Source organism: Agelaius phoeniceus, chromosome 5 (assembly GCF_051311805.1).
Source record: "Agelaius phoeniceus isolate bAgePho1 chromosome 5, bAgePho1.hap1, whole genome shotgun sequence".
Lineage (NCBI taxonomy): Eukaryota > Metazoa > Chordata > Aves > Passeriformes > Icteridae > Agelaius > Agelaius phoeniceus.
The window spans coordinates 24,406,458-24,428,147 of NC_135269.1; the positions used below are offsets into that span (position 1 = coordinate 24,406,458).

Consider the following 21,690-nt stretch of genomic DNA (forward strand, 5'->3'; position numbering starts at 1 on the left):
TGTGTAACCACCCTTTTTCCAGAGACTTGCTCGTCTGTTCATAGATAGGTAACAACCTCAGAGTAAAATCAAAGCAAATTCTAACATGACAAACCTCATACTGGGGAAATGCTCATATTTTTAATATCCTCTTAAGAATCACTTACTTTTAATTTAATTCTTAATATTTTGAGTCTATCAATCATGCACTGTATATTATTCTTTTCTGGCCAATCTTTTCTGTCTCTTGGACTTACTACCCAGCCACTGCCACCATTTAGAGGCTCCATGACCTAGAGTTCAGTAGTTTTCTCACCCTACTTACAATTTCAGAGTTGAAACTGTTTATCTGCTTCCTCAGTTTCACTGTTCAGTACAGAGTTTAAATTATTACCCAAGCCAGATGAAATAATCTAGCATTACGCTCTCATCATTCCTTCTTTTTGAGGGCTCGGGATTTCATAAGAAAGTTCAGTGAGTTAATTAGAGTCACTGATTTAACAGGAAAGTGAGAGGGTTTTAATGGCTTTGTTTTCAAAAGTGAATTAAACTCCTCACAACAAAGTCCAATTGTCCAAGCTACCTGGGGTTAAGCTGTAGGTGCACTGAGCTGCTACTGCTGCTGCAAAACAGGAGTGAAGGAAAGTACAACTCCTTCCCCTCCCTTCCACTGGTCACGACATCATTGGGACAAATAATTTAAAGTGCTTTGTGTTATTTCACCCTTGAGACAAGCTTCTTCATTTTTGTTTCAATTTAGTTTCTTTATTTTAGTTCACCATAAAGATATTGGGTCCCAAGAGACAGAGCTGCCACATTTCTGTTTGGAATATCTTGAAGATAAACATACAGGCATGTGCTGTGTACAGACAGCCAGAGCATGTGAAATAAAATCAACACTCTGTGGGCACATCAGGATTACTCTTTTGTACTACCAGCACACTAGATACTTAATTAGCACAAGCACAACAGTTTCATGATATGTCAGATTTATTATGATTATGCTGCAGAAATGTTTGGGATTTCTGAATGTCTTCTTCCCTCTCGGTTAATGGAGCGCAGTCGCAGCAGGGCAGCCAGACATCTGGAAATTCTGCAGAAGTGTTACAAGAACCCTCATGGTCCAGGATGGGGGAGGAGGCAGAAGGAAAAAAGTGGGCAGTCTGGGAAAATAAGACATATACAAGAAGCAGTATCTGCTATTAAATCAACCCCCTGGAAATTAGGTTCCCACCACAATTTAGGCCCCTGGCTCTCCACAACCAACTTCTGTTATAGGAATAAAACTATGCACAGCCAGCCTCCTGATACAAGTGAGAAAGAAACACTAAAGTACTTGACAATGCCAGAATTATGATCTTAGGACATTTTTCTCCACTAAGTCCTCCCACACTTTTCCATTTTCTGCTCCCAGTTCTTCTCTCCTCTTCCCTTAAGTCAGTTACTCACCATTTTTCACTAAAGAAATTATTTTCCCCCCTGCTAACTCTCCAAATTAGTTGCTACTCAAAATTCTAAATCAAGCTCTGCAATCTCCTGTCCCAATTAAATCAAAGGAAAGAGTAGCTCACATAAATAACATTTGCAAGATCCAGTTTTAGCTTCTAGATTTTGCAGCAAAGTTTCCAGTCCTGCTTCAGGGCCAGAAGGTTAAACATTTCTCAATGACGCAGGCTCCCTTAGCAAGAGAGAGATGAGGAAGGGGTCCAAAAAAACCTCATTCTTCCCAGGCACTAAATCAACAACCACAGCAAACAGTGACTGCCTCTCTCCAAGGAAAACTGGGAGGAGTGGAGCAGGCTCTTACTATATGCAGCCACTTTGTCACCATAATGCAAAAGCCCAGTACAAAGAGAAGAAAAATAATCATGAGAAAAACAAATTTTTTAAAATCCCAGAATGGAGATCATGTGTTGTGCACTATATAGAAATCATAATAAATTAAATGGCAAAAAAACAAACTTCAAATTCTGTAGAGTACTGCAAGTCTGTTGAAAATTGCTGTTCTTTTCTGGTCCATTTAAAGTTGCCAGTAACTTTCTAGCTTAAACTTAAAAGATGCTTTGACTTTTAAATGGGCTGAAATTTTCGTGCCTTAGAGACCACTTTCCATACCTTACATATTCCAGAATCTCATTAATCTCTCAGTTTTCAAGGTAAGATTAGGAATGGTGGTTTTTCCAAAAGGAGTCTACTGATCTGGATCTTGTTCTTACTTATTTAGAGGTAACATAAAATCAGCAAAAGTATACTAAAAAGTTTTCTGTTTATTTCAGTTTTTAGTGAAAGAACATTGAAGGCTCTAAGTTTTGGGAATGTTTTGCAGTAAGTCAAGCTCAAGGTACTCTCTGAACCAAATGTTTTGCAAGTTCTAATTTTTCATCAGTGGTACCTCAGTATCACACAGTAACTTTAATAAATCAAAACACTCAATATATTTTTAAAAGGCATATATTTGAGTTGACATCAGTGAACACAAAGTCCAAATCTCAAATAATGAAAAACACAGACAAGGAACAACAGCTTCAACCAGAGTATCTCCAGCAGAAGTAAAAAAAAAAAAGAAAAGAAAAAAAAATCTCCTCAAGGTCACTTATGATTACAGACTGATCAAGCCTGCTTGTGCTTCACTGGAAGCGGCAACTTCTTTATTTGGGATATGCTCTTTTTTGAGGAAAAACAATCAGGACAGAGAAAATGGAAGACTACAAAGAACTACAAATACATTTCTCAACCTACTTTTCACATGGGATAATTAGAAAGGTTCATATCCTGTTGGGAATCCGATGCTGTGCATAATGCCTGGGAAGCATTATTAACATTATGTAGAGGATCTGATTTAAAATAAGCATCACTACAGAAAGATACAAAAAAAACATTAAGCAGGTCACATTAGCAGATACTATTTTAGCACTTGTCTACTTTAAGAATATTGTAAGTAGATGGAGCCTCTTCTAGGGAGAATATTTTGCCTGCATCAAGGTTTGCATCAGTTTAACTATGAGAAGTTATTTGCACTGAAAGCCACTGACACATTTAACATTGAAAACTAGAAGATTTTTAACCAAAGAGAGAAATTCTAGGACAGCTGTCCAGCATGAGAGAAATCTAACACTTTTTAAAGCAGTGCTCAATAAATTTATGTAGGGGACTGTATGACAGGATTACTTGCAGCAGCAGGGGAGGGGGCTCTGCAAGCCTGAAGAGTAATTCCAGTTCCAACACTTTATTACTTCTTACCTACCTCAACTACTGCTACATTAGACAGCATTCTTAAACCACACTAAGGTTAATCACAAAAGGGAGCTGTGCCAATGTAATTAAACCAGTTCTCCATATTGATTTTGATGGTAAAATTCTCATGACAAAGAAATTGAGGGGAAAGGGGGGCAATATTTCTTCTATTAAGGCAAAGATTCTAGTTTCACCCCCATAAATCAGGGCTCGTGTTTCCTTAGCCACAAATGAAAAACCAGACCACCTCAAGACAACCAGTTGAGGTTTCTCCATTTAAAAAGACAATTTGGAAGAAATGCCAGTCTCTCCTTGGAAGAACCCTAAGGTCAGAACAGCAGAGGGTGCTCTAAGTCTGAACTGAGGTCTGAGGTGCAGCAGCTCCAAAGCAAGGAGAATCCAGATGCAACATGAAGCTGTAGGTTACTTCAGATTTTGGGTGGGCTTTTTGTCAGGCTGTTTTTGTACTACAGAAAACAGTTTAATACAAAAATTTATTGATAGTAGCTTCCACATAACATCAAACAATAACATCAGAGACATTTCCAAAACCTCACAAGTTACCTACAATCCCTACCACTGATCTATACAGCTCTGGGCACACATTAGAACATTAGGGATTGATTCACATTGATGCTTAGACATTAAAAAATTATGCTTTAAGGTCTACAATCAAAATGTAGACTGGACTTGGATCCCATTATTAAAAAAAAAATCCTGATTATAAACACTAATGCAAATTCCTGCTATCACACAGGCATGGAAACTTGAGCACTTTGTTAAACATTAGCCATCTCTTAAATCAGGCAAACACTGGATCCAAGGAGTCACCAGGTAGCTGGGAGACAGAACAGATGAGTGTCTGCAGTGCATCCCTTCAGGCAAAGAATGTGGTGTTGTCATCACACCACCTTCAAGAGACTCAGCATAGCACATGTTCAGATATTCATCCAGAACCTAAATTAGTGGCAGGCCATGAAGATGACTATGATCTGCCTGAGCCACAAAAATAAAAATTATCAGTCTGAGCCTATATACATAATCAATAATAATTCCTATACAAGTGTGCCTAAAGACCCCAAATAAGAACCTAATGAAAGTAATCCTTTTTCACTCCTTTTTTCCAATGCATTTGAACTATATTCCTAAAGAAAAGTTAATTCATATTCATCATTTAAATCAGTGGGTAACTCACAGAGTATGATGACAACAACTAAGCAGGGTCCATTATAAATAATGCATTAATTTCACAGAAAGGAAGGCTGTGTTTTGATTACAGTTACAACATATAAAACCTGACATGACTTTACATGCATTTGAAACTTTTGTTTTGTTTTTAATAACAATTGATGAATGATACCAAAAATTGCATATGATGATGACAATCTTACTGTGTACACTGGAAACTGTTTAAAATGCACACACACACCCCCCTAAAGTTAATTCTCAGAAGCTGGATTTTAAAGCAAGCTGGAGCCATAAGAAGGAGCAGTCAGTGAATAATCATTTTGTGTCTACCACATCTTTACTGTTTTAGAAGGAGTGCAGCCTGTCTGTGCCCCCCTGCAAGTTAATGTTAGTTTACAGAAGGGATAAGGGCAAAAAGCTGCCTGAATGGTTGTTTTCCTACTCTCTTTCTTAACCTATAGGGTAACACTGGCTGCATAAAAAGAATAAACAGAATATTCTCAAAGCAGATGGAAAAAAAAAATTATTTTCAAAAGATTGTTTAATGCTTCAACAAATACTTATAACAGGGACAGAGAGAGTTCCAGAAGTTTCTTATTTATGTTTAAGGTTGTCAGTAGAAATAGGTACTGCTCAACTAAATTATTCTAATGAGTACTCTTTATTGTAGACTGTCATTCTTGACACAAAAAAAAATAGAAAAAAGAAAAGCATCCTTTATATATTTAGTTTCAGTACAATCCTTTAACTCTAGTTTGGCTAACACAACCACGCTGTGATTTGCTTACTCAATAGTTAATCACAGGGATAAAAGGTAGCAAAAGGTTATGTTCAGATCTTTCATGAATGGAATAGCTCACTAATGTGCAGCTTACAGCTGTGCACTCCTCTCTCCACATCTTAATAACAGCCAACCCAGAACTTTGTGCAGTTTGCAGCACAAAAATTTCCATATTTAAAGCTGACTTCAGGAACATCCCATTTGCTGCTTCGGAAAGAATTCCCAGTGCATGATGACGATGAGGCTCACATAACTTTGTTCAGTCTTTGAATCACATGCAGGATTCTGGTTAAAAGCCAGTGAAGAGTCATTTTATCACTACTCAGAATATACACACCCAGGGAGCTGTACCAGTAACTGGGGAACTCTTTACACTTCCCAGGAACTTGCTACCTAGATACAAAAGGTTACATTTCCAAATGCCATCGATTCCAAGCACAAATCAAAAGTTCTATTTTTAAAGTAGTAATGATGCAAACTACAGAGCCAGGAATGTTCTCCCCTCAGCTCCACCCTCCATCCAAAACCAAAATCCCAATTCTGTTGATTCAAGAGCTCATTGCAATCTTGAAATTCCAAGTTGGAGGAGGGAGGAAGAAAAGGGAAGAAAAATAAAAGTTCTACTATTCAAACAACATGAAATGCAAAAAATCTCACAACTACAAAAACCTCTGATTAGAAAATGGAAACAACAGCAAGGAAAAAAATCTTTGTAATCTTTGTAACTTCATCTTGGAAAAGACAAGATGAAGTTAGAAGGCATTTTACCGCATCAAGAAAAGGTCATTCCTCATGTACTAAAAGCCAATACTGAATTCCAAATCTATTTAAAACAGGAATGAGAACACCAACCACAAAGTGCAGCTCTGACATTTGTCACTCCTGAAAGAGCTGAGGAGGGGGACAAATCCCTTCTAAGAATACACAGATATGCTCTCTGTCCCCTTTCTTCCCATTAAAAGCAATTTAGCAGCTGACATCCCTAAAGCACTTCAACTTAAATCCTATAAAGAGGGAAGAAAAAGAGCCTGGGAGTTGTGTTTTGAAAGAAAGAATGAAGGGATCAGCACTGCTTTTTCCTAAATTGAATTTAATACATCCCTAATCTGCTAAAGTAGCTCAAAAATCCAACTTTTCCCCAGAAAGTGAGGGAAGTTTTGCATTTGATTCAAAATAACATTAATTTTTAGCTGAAAGAATTGTTCCTTTTTCAGAACCAGCTGGATACAAAGCAAATTAGACCACAGAAGTCAAATTTTATCCACTACAGAGAACTAAATTATTTCTGTGCTCATTTACAGTGCTGACTTCAAAACAGTTCTTCTTTTGTTCTCTAAATATGCATGGAAAAAACCCTCTTGTTCATCTAAACCAAACTTCTGACAGTTTAGACCACCTGTTCTGGGTTTGCATACCTGTCTTGATATCTAATAGACTTTTAAGATTTTTTTTTCAGCAGGTCAACAGAACAAACATATCAAAACCCAAAGATGCTATTCAATAGACTACCCTACACTGAACAATCTTAATTTTTTTCAGTATGCTCACAGAAAGAAGATTAAAATGGGACAATTTTTAATGTTCAATATATACCAAGACAGTGCAAAAAACATTGCTGTGCACTGAAACAAACCAAGGCTACCCAGAACAGTAAGCAAAGGTTTTAAGTAGAGCAAAACCATAAGGAAATGGAATTCATTAACAAAAGTAGCCATTTGTCCAATTGCTAACATCCATTAATTCTGGCAATGCACTGTTAGACTCCACATGACCCTAAGAGGCCATAACTCTTCTCCATCCATGCAAAACTGATCTGAAATTTAGGGTTTCTCTCTGGCTGGTTGCACCTCTGTAGGGATAGTGCGCACACACTTCTGCCCAGCCACCTGGACAGAAGCCATAAAAAGGAATTTGTGACAAAATCAAATACAATTAAAAAGAAAGTGAAATTATATTTGAAAGTTTGTTATTTAAACAGAGAACTTGCCCACAGAGGCCAGCAACACACCCAAGACTCCTGAGGTTTTCCCTCAGTTGCATGAGTCCTTCATACGGCTGTTCAAAAACATTTAAGTGTTACTAAATTATAGATTATGTCCAAAATAAAGTATGCTTGTAGCACTCTTGCCTCTCCATTAAAAAAAAAAAAAAGGAAAAGAAAACATAACATTCATTGCTCATTCCTTCAGTTGCCAGTCTGTTAAAAGCCAGGTAACAACAAAAACTATTTAGTCCATATCCTGACTGAAAAGTGAGCAACAGCAAAAGAATTTGCAAGATCTCTAGTTGGGATAATTAGATAAGGAAACAAATAACAAAAAGGCTTCAGGGGAACAAAAAAAGAGGCTACATAGGGAGATTAGGTTGAAGTAGATAATGGGAAGGAAACAGCAAGCTTTTGGAATCAGCAAATAAATATAAAGAAAACAAATGATTCAGATGCTGAAAGAGTCAAGGCAGCAAAAAAGCCAAGTGACTCTTGGAGAAAAAAAAAGCACTAAAGAGAGCTCCCACTGCTAAGAGCTTGGTACAGATCTGCACATCAGCTTCATTGTCAGCAGAATGAAAACACACAAACTGGCACAGGGCTGGTTCCAAAACTATGAAACTGAATGTGGAATTTCACTCCACTGTGTATGTCTGCTTTTTGAATGACTGGATGAGTAATACCAGTTCTTTAAATAAGTTCAGTTGTCCAGTGAGATGTCAAATAGAGCAGTTACCTTTTTGGTCATATTTTTACTTTTTTTTTTTTTTTTTTCCCCTGGGTCTACTGATTTTTTGGAATGTCTTTTCAGCTTGATTTTCACTTTTTCTTCTTCCTTCTTCTGCTGTCACCACTGGCATTGTTTTTTTTACTCCTCCTTTTTTTTCAGTTTGACAGGTGTTTTTAATTTTTCTCTGGCTAATACAATATGCACCTCACTGTTCATATTGTTCTTGATTCAGTTATTCTTTGTTCTGAAGAAACAGTCCCTCTCTGCTTAAGCTATTCTGCTCCCAGAAGAGTAAAGTTGTAATGTCCCCCTCAGTTCTTTCTCCAAAACATTAAGAATGTTTTCTCATCTTTAGTATCAAAGGAGTTGCTTTTCATGTGCCCACCAAGATGGAATACAGACATTATGTCCTGGGTCAGCAACGGCTTCAGATACTCCTGCTTCTCGAGTGGACTCCCATCAATACCCAAGCAGTAAATGAGCACAGCCTCATGACCTGCAGTCTTGAAGAACTTTTCGTCTGTGGAGTGCAAGCTGTGTAAATTCTATCAGGGTAATTTATTTACCCAGCTTAGGCCAGGATTCTCCTATTTCTTCAGTGGATGTTTGGAAACTTTGAGGAGTTGACTGGGATAACTGTTTCCATCTTCCATTTTTCCAGTAGGGCTTCTGGAGATGAACGTCAGTATGAAGAAGATTTGAGAAGTTAAGTCTGTCCTCAGCTAAGTCATTTTCCTCATTCTAGCACTCAACAGACAGGAGATCAATTTCAGCCTCTGAAGTCTCAAATAGTTTGCCTAACACACAACTACCTCACTAAGCCAAACAAGAGCAACCCCCAACAACATCTGAAGTCTCTGAATATTACAGCTGAACAAATTGGCCTCATCATCAAGTAGCTGTTTTCCTTATCTAGAAGCTTGTAATACACTTCCATTATTCAAGACAGATCTTTCAAACTTATAATGCACATGTTCTGTTGTCACACTCCATTTCCCCACCAATCTTGTGAATCCATTTATGTAAACATTCACCTGCTTCTTGCTTAAGATTTTTCCAGCAGTGGTTGATCCAGAAGAGAAGAGAGTGGCTGCTGATGGAAGAGGTGCAATAAATCTGTATCCCTCATTAAGGTAAGCTAAACTTGCCAGGAAATTGCCTCAATGTTACAGAACACCACTGCATGGTCTAGGACTAGGGTTAGGGGACTTAAGCAAAAGCCCCATACAAGCATTCCTTAGTGGGAGAAACTCTCACCCTCAGAATTAATGAAAGCCTCAGGAGTTACCATAATTTGGAAGAGACAAGAAACACAGCCACACAAAGTTTTGAGAAAAAGCAATACTAACACAAAGGCAGTTTTCCTAATTTTAACAAGTGTTACTTTATTATGTCACCTTCCTGAGAATATAATGCACAATTCAGTTACAAGAACCCTGAAATGTAAATTTCATGGCTGTTTTTTGTTGGGGGGGTGAATCAAAAAACTTATTAGAAACAATGCATGTTAAAGTCAACATCTTTTTTCAGGTCTTCACATAAGAGCTTTCTTCCCAACAAAGCCAGATTAGATACTCTCCTGCCATATGCATCCTGTCCAGCACCAAACACCTTGTTAGTGTCTAAACCCCACCTCCAAAATTCAGACCGCAAGAGTACAACTAGAGGAATCATGGATTATGTACAAACCCTCTTGTGAATTGAGACAAAGACTACATAAGATCTAGGCCTGTCTTTCCTGTCTACAACAGGAGATACAAAAAATCCATACTGTGGTTCTCTAAACAACAAAGAATATGTCAGGACTATAAAATAAAGGTCATATAGGATCTTTATATACATAGAAAATCTTCACAGGTATTTTAAAAACATACAAATTAAGTTAGGGAAATTAACATGGTCAATTCAGAAAAAAAACCTAAAAAACAAAACAAACCAAAAATAACCAAACAAACCCCAGCAATTTTGGCAGCAATTTTGGGGGAAGAAATTAAACTAAGAAATTGTTTTACTTGTCTCTTTCCTAGTCACTACTTAAGGAAATGAAAAAGCATTTGACTTTCAGGAACAAGTATGTCTTCACACTTTTGGCATTACCTATGTGCTGCTTTTCAGATAATGCTGCCCAAGAGATTAAGAGTACACAAACCCTAACTCCTAGGCTACTACAAGCTTGTGGTCAAATCTTACCAAGGTTGCAGTCTCTGTTCCCATCCACAGAACAAAGGTCATTCATATCTACATATGTATTTATTTTCATGACTACATAATGTGCTAGAGCCTCAGATAAAAACACCCTAAGAAGTATCTCATGCTCCCATTAACAGATAATTCTCATTCAAGCACGGCTTACATGTGAGAAATGCAACCCTGTACATATCTAATGGGTAAGCACAGTATCACCAGAAGGCCACAGTACTTACAAATGAATCGTGCAAACAAAATACCACTGCCATTCTCAAGGAAACAGACTTTCAAGACATAAAACAAATATTGGAAAGCTTCTAATACAAGTTTTTTCCCAAACTACACAATTTAAAACCTCTCCAAAATATCAAGAATATGTTTAATCAGAAAATATTTAACAGTAAAAACACATAATTCAGTCAAAAGCTAAATGGAGGAACATGTCTTTAGAACAAGTCTTAGCTTTGACTGGAGTTTTCTACTCTTCATAAGCCATGTAAATTTAACATTGGAGACCAAGGAGGGAAGAAAAGAGAGATAATATTATCTCTGATGAAGCTCTAAATTGAACAGTTCTTAACATCCAAAAAGTACCCATCTGCAACCTGCACATGAAATCACCACAGTTCTCTAATTTGTCTTTTTCTGAAGTCACACAGCCTCCTGGCGCTTCCTATATAGTTCAGCAACCATGATTCACTAGCAAAAATTAACCACAGGCTATGTTTGGACTGGTACCTGATTGGAGTGTTGTCATCTGCATTTCTGGTTCCAGCAGTGTCATGTTGAGTCTCTTCCCAACAGAAGAGGAGCCCTTAAAGACCTCTCTTTATATAGACATAGATATGTTAAAGAGAAAAATAATCCAAGAGGACCTCTCAACTTTCATCTCCTTCAAAACTTACAAGACATTCTCATCCTTCTATCAGAAAACTGTGCCTAGTGAGAAAACTCAAGTCTTTCAATATGCAGTCCTCTGCTTATTCACTACAGGCAAGTTGGAACAGCCCAAGATCAAATTACTGCTAGGAGAAAAATGAATACTCCAAGGGAGAGCAAGATGGGAAGTTTGCAGAAGTAAGGTCCACCCCTTGATGCTCTGTAAGTGGAAGGGAGGGGGGAGGAAGGGGTCAGAGACACCAGAACTGGCAGTTTTCCCCTTTTATAAGAGGAGGATGACGTCTTGGGTAGACTTGCAATCCCCTAAGGGGCTCTGCTGATGAGGCAATTTCGTTCCAAGGACAAGGAGACCCAGTGTTAACATAAACATGCAGATATCCTCAGCTTTGAAACAACATGGCCAAAGACATACACATCCTGCTGACAGATCAGTCACTTTTCTTCAGTCTCTGCCAGTCCTTTTTCTCAATAACTAAACTACTCCCCTAATCAATTCCCCTTGCTGACCACTAAACCTGAGCTACTCTAACAGATGGTAGTGTCTGCTTCTTAAAAACAAAAAACCTGCCCTTTGTCATTCAGACTTTTCCCACCATGGATCACTCCCTCCATCTAACCAGAATAGGGGTTAAAAAAATTCACTCTTGTTTCCCACATCGACATGAACAGTTTCAGATTATTTGGGATAGTTCACAAAAATTTTACAGTCAAGTATTTATTGAGTAAAAGATAAAAATAGAATTAAATCTTTCCTCACTAGATGATTCTAGCTCCCAACAGAAAGGAAATTCAGTCTTGGTCTCTAAAGAGTCTCAAGTAATTTGCCCAACAGATAATTTAATTATCTTAACAAACTAATTCCAACACTTCTGTCCCCAGAGCATCATTCCCTTATTCCCCATCTTTCCACAAGGCTCATCATCATTTCTCTTTAGGTCATCTAAGTAAGTAACTGCATATATTTGTACCAAGCCCTAAAATATATTGAGCTGTGCACATCTAAGATACAGATAAATTTTTAGATTTTAAATCCCTTTTTACCAAGTCAGAATCCCTGTCCTGCCACTACAACGTGCATAAAAATGAGGAGCTAGGTGTGTAAAACTGCTTAAGCCCTATTTTCTGACCCCCTCTAACATGAAATAACTTTAATAATAAGATACAAGAACTCCCCGACAGCTGCTCGACTGCTGTGGGAAGAGCATGGCAGGTTTCAGCAGCACATCTTCCTTCCCACACACAAACACACCTGGAGCTTTAAAGGAGGCAGGAAAAACTCATTTAGCAGCTTTAAACAATGCAGGAAAATCCCTTAAAGTGATGACATTGTAGTATATATCTGGTTTTCACACTCCATACATCAGCAGTGTGCTGTAAAAGGACAAGGATCAGCTCGTTTGGGTTTCTCTCATACTCAAACGCCACCTTTGCAGTCCTACATCTGCAGCCAGAGCAGGCAAAAATCACTGGCCTAAAATGTTCCTTCTTGCTATGCAATCTTTATGAAAAGGAATTGCAGCAGTGCCCTGTGCATTCAGAGACACCAGTGACAGAAATAACTCACTTTACCACATACTCTGAATATTCATATGCATCGTAAATACAGGAAACATCCATTTTTAGCAGAAGGTATGCTTGTTTTTGTTGTGATATATGGAAATATAAGAGGAAGCAGTATGACCCAAGTGGAAAGGAAATCTTTCCTACAGTTTCCAGGAGCATCACCTAACTCTCTGAAGTATGCACATGTGCACTGTTGGTGACCACGAAGAGGTAGATGAAATTTAAACCATTAAGCAGGATGTTGCTCATTTGACCAGCAAGGAAGATGAAGACTGCACTACTGTATTCCAACAGATTCCTTCATTACACTTTGTGGCAATGTATTGATCACAGCAGGGGCAGAGCTACAGCTCCAGAAGTGGCTGATAGTATTCCAATAAAAATGAGATATAGGAAGCCACACGTTACAGAAGCAGCAAAGGTCCCAAAGCTAGGATTCAGCTGGCTAAGCACTAACAGCAACTGACTATTGTGAAATAGTGCAATCTTTCCTTCATGGAGCAGCCACTCTCTGTTTAAGTAGAACACATTGAGAATCCTGCTGAATGGCATTCTCCCTTTAAAGAGCCAGGCTTCCTTTCCCAATTACTGCCCTTAACACTCAAAACACCAAAACCAGCCACAGAAGTCCTTACACAGACAAAACAGCTGCCCAGATCTGGGCCTGACTTGTTTAGCAAGCAGTTTAAATTCATGAAAAAGGAATGTTTTTTAAACAGCTATCAAATTGTATGTCTAACGTTTATCCAGTAGTGCTGAACCTTGAAACCTCAAAGGCAAACTGAAGTCAGAGAAACTAGAAAGGAAAAACAGAAGGGAGAGTAATATTATGAGCTAGTGATTGTAGAAGGGTGTTAGTCTTGTTACCTTGATAAGGAACAAAAACTTTTTTGAGAGCTAACTTGTTAAAGTCACTCCTTTAAAGCTGCCTTTGGCATTATTCTTTCCAGCTCAACTATTGCCCCATCACTATTTAAAAGTTTGTTTAAAATATTTCAAGGAAATTACCCCTTCCCAGTTGTTTGGTAGCTCCCATCAGTAACAGGCCAGTCATTTCTGTCATGCTCTGGATCTCATAGCTCTATCAGAAACTTTCAGACAGCATGCTAAATTTATAGTCTCCTGGGAACACAAAGTCTCATAACACAAATCTAGCCAAGACAGACTGGTTGTTTTTGTTCTAACAACCATTCCCCTTACTCTCACACAAGAGAAAACAGCAAGCCTCACTGGAATGTGTGTGAAGGACAGATCAGAGAAAGCTATATATTTCCTGTCTTGGTCCTTTTGCTACAATACAGACTAATCTTCTTCACATCTAAGTTCTGGATGAGGCAGTAACCACCACTTGGCAATTAAAGCTAACTGTGAGTCTCCAGAAGGCAGATATACACTAGGGAAAAAAACCCAACAAACAAAAAACTCCACTAGGACTCAAAAACTGAGAAAATTTCAGAATACTCTCATCTCTTTAAAGCCCTTTCTCGGGAAAAAAATACCATCCTTGTTTATCAGTAATCATGCCTAGCTTCTCAAATGAGTTCATGAGTCACATAATTTACTTTTTTAAATGACAGTTTATGACATGATTTTAAGAAAACATTATTTTTGTGTTTAAAGTCAGAATAACAGGAAGACAGTAATAAAATTTGCAAACCCCTTATAAAAAGTTATATTTGAAATATTTTAATCTAACTATATTCAGTATAATGACAATTCAAAATGGGAAAGAGATAGAGTTGGGAGAGAGGAATGTATAGTCTTATAAAAGATTATAGGAGAAAATCACCTACACAATTATTTAAAATAAAATAAGGTGCCCTAATACTCATGTATTTTAATAGCAAATGGGCATAAGAACAAAGACACTAAATTAGGTCTTTAGAACCATTTAAAAAGTTAAACTCTGCAATTTCTGAGTATAATCACCAACAGCTTACACAGCAACTATTTATCCCATGCTTTGTACAGCACTAACAGGAGTACCTTCCCATACCTAAAGCACATGCTTTTTATATGGCCTGAGTCATACTGAAATTCCACACATTCCAACAAGAATCTCCTCCCCTAACACATATGGTACTTTGTAGAAGGCAAGCATCCCAGATCAAGTAAACCCCAAATACCGGCAAGCTGGTGCAAGTTCCCTCCAAACCAGTAATCATAAAATGCAACAGTTCATTGGAAAGAATGTTACCTCATCTTTAACAACCCCACAGGGAGAAGAAACCAGGAGTGTCCAAGGATTCTAACACAATGCTTTTCATAACCCCTGGACCAAGATAACTATGAATTCATCTGGGGAAAACAGGTCAAGAGAGAGGGTCAATAAGTTAGTGGAGCAATTATTGTAATTTCAAAAGAAAGTTAAGGAGAAGAGGACTTTTTTTTATAAAATATCAAACTACCTAAGATATATATATTTATCACCTGGAGTTTTTCCTTTTTTTTCTTTTTTCTTTTTTTCTTTTTTTTTTTTTTTCTTTTTTTAAATGCATTCATGGGGACCTGCTCTAACCCTGCCCTAAGGGCTGGGATAAGTTATCTTAGCATCTTAGTACAGGTGACTGACAAAAATCAAGATGTACTGAAGAGCTTCAGATGACTCCATAATGGCCTTTTTCTGGCTTGTGTGGCAACAAATGAGTCAGTCATAGGTAATCTCTCATAGTTAAAGAAAGTTGATGCCTTGATGAACATGGGTAGAAAAGCAGAAGGAATGCAAATCTAGGGTAGAAAACTCACTCTAAAGCACAAATTAAATAACTATACCTTAAATGTCACATTAAGCTTGATGCCTGAACAGAACATAATAATTGTGTCAAAATAGTTTACTAAAACCTTACCACATAAGGTTTCCTTCCACCAAAGTGACAAAAAATTGCTTCCTAGCCATCTGTTCAAATGCTTCATACTGCAATTTTATATCCTTAATATCTTTTACTGTGCTTTAATTGTGTAACTTAACAGCGGCTTTTCAGTCAAGTTGTTCATGGTCTTTACACCCATGTGTCCAGGTGTATCTATCCTTCCAGAACATGTAGCTGTGATAAGGGAGAATATGAAGAGAAGTCTGGATCTGAAACAAACCAAAACCAACAAGAAAACTCCCAGAAACTGCATCTGGCTGCTCTTCAGTTCTAAGAGAAGGAAAAAAAAAATTTAAAGGAATCTGCTGTCCTAGGGCATATGGCAACATGTGTATACAGGACTGCCCTCCCAGTTTTCCCATGGGATACATAATTCCATGATGCTTCACAAGCCAAAGACATTTCTATTTTAACTCAGCTGATAGTTTATGTTCCAGAACTACAGTCTGTCGCAACAAACACAGTACAAACCCATGTAATACTTTTCTACAGATACCTACAGATAAGCCAAGTCTGTTTAGCAAAAGCTACAGAAAGAGTTAATCTGCTAGAAACTCTCAGCATAAGTAGTTAGTTCAGCTGTGAGTCAGCAGTGCCTGTCCAGAACTGCAAACAGGAGACCCTTTGACACAGATAGACAGCTTCCAGCAAGTCTCTTACTTACCATCTCCTCCCCTCCCACTGCCACTCAGCTTGAATCTTCCTCATACCTGGAATTTGGCAAGTTGTCACAGAAGCAGTTTCACTGCACGAGATACATTCTACGACCACTTTGGATTGCTCAAATGTTTAAGCAGATTGCCATCTCAACTGGCAGATCATCTCCAAACTTTTTTAACATGTTTGAAACTGAGGACAACAACAACAAAGATACACCATATTTAAGATAGGAGATTTAACAAGCTCAACAGCTGTGCAACCTCCACCCCAAGATAACTGAGAAGTTCCCATTTGAAGGAAGACATTTATTAACTCAAAATGCATGAGCTAAATTTCTTAACAGCTCACTAAATTTCTTAGCAGCCCACTAAACCAAGTGTTCTTTTATTCCATGACAGTTTGCACATAACCGTATTTCAACAGCACTTTTCATTCCCATAATACTTTAATGAATGTACACACAAACAACACATAACAAAATATTGCAGCCTAGGACAAGAGAGCATTGAGTACCTCCTGTGTACCTCCAAAGATAAGGAATATTCAGATAATCTAGCTCAGGGACTTTGGACTTTATGCCTCGCCTGAAAAACTGCCCCTCCAGCAGTAAAATTCCCACTATTGTGCTAAGCCCTGATAAAGAATCAGCTCTGAAGAGGCCCACCTAATGAGTCATTTCCGGGAATATCCTAATTTTCTTTGGCAAATGACATGGGCAGAGGTGTTCCTTTTCAAATACTTTAAAAGTACAACTCTATTTTACCTGTTCCAGTCAAGTAGATTTGCAGCCCACAATGATACCGCTTCAAAGCTCAGTCCATAAAAATAATATTACTCAGATAGAGGAAAACTATCTATTTCTGTTAACTATTTCTGAAATACCAATTTTTAAACTTATCCAAACAACTGAATCCTGTAAAGACTTTCATTCCTCTGCCAGAATATCCTTTCCTCTGACCATAACAATACCATTCAAAGTGCTGCCGCAAGTTTCATTTTTCTTATCTGTTCCCAGCACTAGTATCCTTTTCCCAGTGGCATCAAAAATAAACTGCTTCCTCCCACTTCAGGATCCTTGATCATGCCTTATTGGTTAAGAACAACCCTGTCCACACAAATCACAATGTCACCTTCATGTCACCAGCTGTCAGGTGCTGGAAACAAAGGCTCATACACTTTTCCCATGTTCCAGCTCTCTATCAGTTTGACTGCTATCTCGATTAAATACCATTTGAAATCTCTCCTTGCTTTCATAAACATAAAATGCCCAAGTCTACCACTAGTTGAGATATGCTGAGATCACAGTCTACCTTGTTGACCGACATTCCAATTTTCTTCTATTTACCATCACCACCTTTATCTCCATCTGTTGTATTTTATCTTAGAAGACTGCAAACATTAAGGATGAAACGTTTTTTCTTCAGTTACTGTAATTTCTATCTTCTCCATTTTTTTGTAAATATAATTGTGATCATATAATGATGGTATAACATATATGAATGAGGAAACTCTTTTCAACCTCCTAAAAACCCAACACTTTCGGTTTAAGTTAATCAATTCTTCCAAATTGCAAAACATTGATACACCATTCAGAAAAAGGCATGGTCATTTTCTAGATATAAAGATCCAGCCATGTTAAGTGAGCTACCCCTTCAATCCAAATTACTGTCCTTCAATGCACATATTCTAAATCACTTAACCATAAGCATTATGTTCTGGCTATAAAGCCACTCTGAAGCTTCCCAGCATTTCTCATATGATGTGTCACGTAACTCCATAATGTCCAACACTAAAGCACACAGGACTCGACTGCGCTCAAATCCACAGTAACCTTCAGGTGACATGAATTCAGACTGCAGCAAGGCACTCATATTGCCAAGAGTTACCAAAGAAGATGGAGTGAAGGGATTTCACCAAAAGGAATTCACAAACAGAAGCCATCACTTATCAAACGGTTTCATCCCCCTCTCACAAGGATGAGGCTGAACATGCAAAGGCTTTCATGGCAGCCTGGTGATCCTGAGCTTCAGACAGTTAACAGCCTTTCAAAGCCAAGAATTCTGGTCACTGAGTAAGTAGCCTTGCATTTTGCCACTATATTGTAACCCATTATATAGTTGCCCCTAAGACACCATCAAGTTGATAAATGTGCACAGGCCATTCTCACTCTAGGATCAGAAGGCCTACTGGGACACTTCATTTTTAACTCTAGGTCTTCTTCTTCCAGGAAGTGTGAAAGAACCTTTAAGACATTTGCAGTGAGAAAGTTACTCATCCTTGGCAAGTGCAGACCAAGGTGACAAAGAAAAATCTACAGATGGCTGCAGTCTGAAGGTGAGCTAACACTTCGACTGTCTCAGTTTTGCATAACCCAGTCACCACAAAGTACAGGGAAGCTTTTTCTGGTATTCACCTGTAGCCATGATATTTTATGAAAAATCATTTTGCTAGGATTTTTTCTCCTGAGAAGCTGAGAGGCCTCAGAGGGAAAAAAAAAACATAATTATCTGCTGCTGTGGAATGCAACAAGTGCGTCTTTGATTGGTCCATGTTGGTTGTCTCTAATTAATGGCCAATCACAGTCAGTGGGTCGGACTCTCTGAGAGTCACGAGCTTTTGTTATCATTCCACTCCTTCCTTTCCTTTTTCTTTCAAGCCTTCTGATGAAATCCTTTCTTCTATTCTTTTAGTATAGTTTTAATATAATATACATCATAAAATAATAAATCAGCCTTCTGAAACATGGAGTCGAGATTCTTGTCTCTTCCCTCGTCCTGGGACCCCTGCAAACGACCACGTTCACCTAAATAATATAAAGCATCTATCACTGGAGCTCTGTGAACTTCCACAGGCACTAACATCAATCCTTCCAACTGAACAGTGTAAATACATTTTGTGAACTCTGGATCATTAGTTTTTCTTACAAAAAAGCCATAGTAAAAAGCAGAGCTGTGTTCAGAACATCTACCATGACACCACCACGTGGTGAGGACACACTACAAGAGACACGAGGATGCTCTACCACTCACCATTCTTCCTTTCACTGAGCGGGGGGAGGTTGGGGTTCCGGCCATGATGGAGGCTGAGGGTCAGCTCGGGCTGCAGGGAGAGCTCCTGCAGCTCATTGGCCACAGCCTCGCTCTGCGGGCTGGGGGCCGCCGAAAGGGACACCAGCACCGGCTCGTCGTCATTGTCGCCAGCCCCTCCTCCGTCCAGCCCATTCCCAGCAATGACGGAAGGGGGCAGGCACACCACCCCGGAGAAATCCACTTTGGCTTTCGTGATGGCAACCTGCAAAACAAAACAGCAAAAAATAGACCATAAATCTCACATGTGAGTCTTAGCCATATATCCAGTTCATCATGGTGTCCTCCATGGTACAGAGAAACAAGCTGAGTTTGTGTGACCATCGTCAGTTGAAATCCAATGAAACTTGCTCAGCTCAGCAGTTCAAAAACTTGAAAAAACCTCCAACAGCATCACCACAGAAACCAAAGATGAAACTACAGATTATTATAATTTTCTTAGAAAGTATGAGAACATTCTAAATTTTTGGTATTTTAGGAACCCAGTCTTGAGAAGAACAGATTGATTCACTCCAGTGAAGTCAGCCTATTTGGAACCTTGCTGAACTCCTGAGTACTGTCCTTTATATCAACAATAATGTTTTAACAACAGTCTATTTGAAATCCAGTCAGGTAAGGTAATCCTTCATAATAAACCTGGAAGGACAGCTGAGTACAACAAATGAGGATTTTCAGATAAAAATCAACTGCATGTCAAAATATAATTCTCTGGTTCCATCTTGTCCTCCCCATTCACAATCAGTGAAAGTGAATAAAAGAAAAATATTCCACATACACAAAAAAGCTTTTCTGCCTTAAACCTCAGCTACGGTAACCAAAATGTGCAACACATATAAAGGGCTTTAAGAAAATAAGTAATTTTAAAATGTTTTATTATATTTCCATAATTCTTTAAATAAGTATTCGAAAGCCACTTCTATGTTCAAATTAAAATTCTTTTCTGTTCAGTAATTTAAACAGAAACAAACCAGCTGTAAGGCTCCAGTGAAATGGTTACTGTGTCAACATTTAAACAATAACGGACATTATACAAGGGCAATCATATTTCGTTTTGATTAATGGGGACGGAAGTCTCCTGCTCCTTAGCATTCTGCTGTTTCAGCTCAGAAGACTCGGCTGCACTGTTGGAATTTAGCAAGTAAAAAGTACTTGCAGATGCTAACCTTCAACTTTAAAAACATGCAGGTGAAGCAAAGTCAAAACCATCAGGATAATCCTCCAGAAACCAATCAAAAAGCATAAACTGGTAACAAAGATTTTAGCAATATAGATTTTATTAAGTATTCCCAACTTAGCACTCATAATTAACCTGGATGAGTGTGACAACATCAACACATCAATAGCTGACAAAGGAGCTCAAATAGTCATTTTCCCCACTTGCATACTTCAGTTGATAAGCACAGTTGATTTGTTCTGTAATATCCAGAACAAAGTTATAAGTGGTACAAATGCAAAATTTTTTTCAGTGTGTATTTAAGACAACAACATGAATTCACTGGTAATGAAGACATGTTATTTCATCCATGTTGTCATACATGCGTTCCCAGGACCCTATGTCATGATCTGAAGAGAAGGAAAGAAAAGAAGGGTGGAGAAAAAAAATAGAAAACAACAAAAACCACCAACTGAAGCTGGTGCTTGTTAAAACAAAACAAATGAGACTGAGCCAAACCTTACTGCCATATGAAGTATTTGCTTTTACTTCAGTTAACATCTGGCTAGAGAAAGTGCCTACTCCTTCCTCAATATTTTTCCTGTCCAAAGCAAACATGAAATCATATCTATCTGAAAGCAAATTGTAACGGTAATCTGAAAAGAGAAAAAGTTGGTATCATGCCCTTCTCTTAATAATGGATAGAGAAAACCTGAAAACACACACCTCTAAACCACAGACTTAAAAGATGAGAGTTTGGTAGAGCACAACAACCTTTGCAAAGCCTGGAAAGAGTTAAACCCCAACCAACTGGCCTCAGGCCCTGTCCCTGTAGGATGGGAGACGTGTGGAAAGGGGCTAAATGCAGAGTAATTGCCCAGTCAGGAGGCTGGCAGGTAAGGGCTGCTGTCACCAGTCAGAGCAGCCAAAGCCAATGTGCTCTACAGAAAGAGATGTACTGGAGACATTACACCTTGCCTGGCTCCACATGGTGGTCAGCTCATGTGGAAGCACAAGTGCAGCCAGGCCTGAAATCACAAACAGGTGACAGACATATCTAACAATCACCCCACAAGGATAGGGAATGGCAGAATTCTCAACCTTCCCTCCTCAATCTACCCTGGAAAAGAAAGACTTCCTTCCTCTTCTCAAAAGGGAAGAAAAACCCTTGACATGTCTCAAATATGCAAGATCTGCTGCAATTAGGTAAACAGTAAAAGTCCTTAGGAACTTCGAACATACTCAATTTTCTTTTCAAGGGGAATTTATAAACTGCACGATGAACTAGGAAAATCCCATTTCAAACACCACTTTAACAACAATGTTGTAAAATATAATTTATTTCCCTAATCAGTATATTGACATTAGCCAG

The 21,690-nt window shown here is 38.3% G+C and overlaps 1 protein-coding gene across 1 annotated transcript in view; it reads right to left on the minus strand.

Annotated features, from left to right (window-relative positions):
- The window catches only part of MRTFA (myocardin related transcription factor A), a 77,699-nt gene extending 58,523 nt beyond the window's left edge, over nt 1-19,176 (minus strand). The window contains exon 1 of the mRNA XM_077178616.1: nt 19,109-19,176. The gene's annotated coding sequence lies outside the window, so the exon portion shown is untranslated. The remainder of the gene's footprint in view (nt 1-19,108) is intronic.
- Between the last annotated feature and the right edge of the window lie 2,514 nt (nt 19,177-21,690).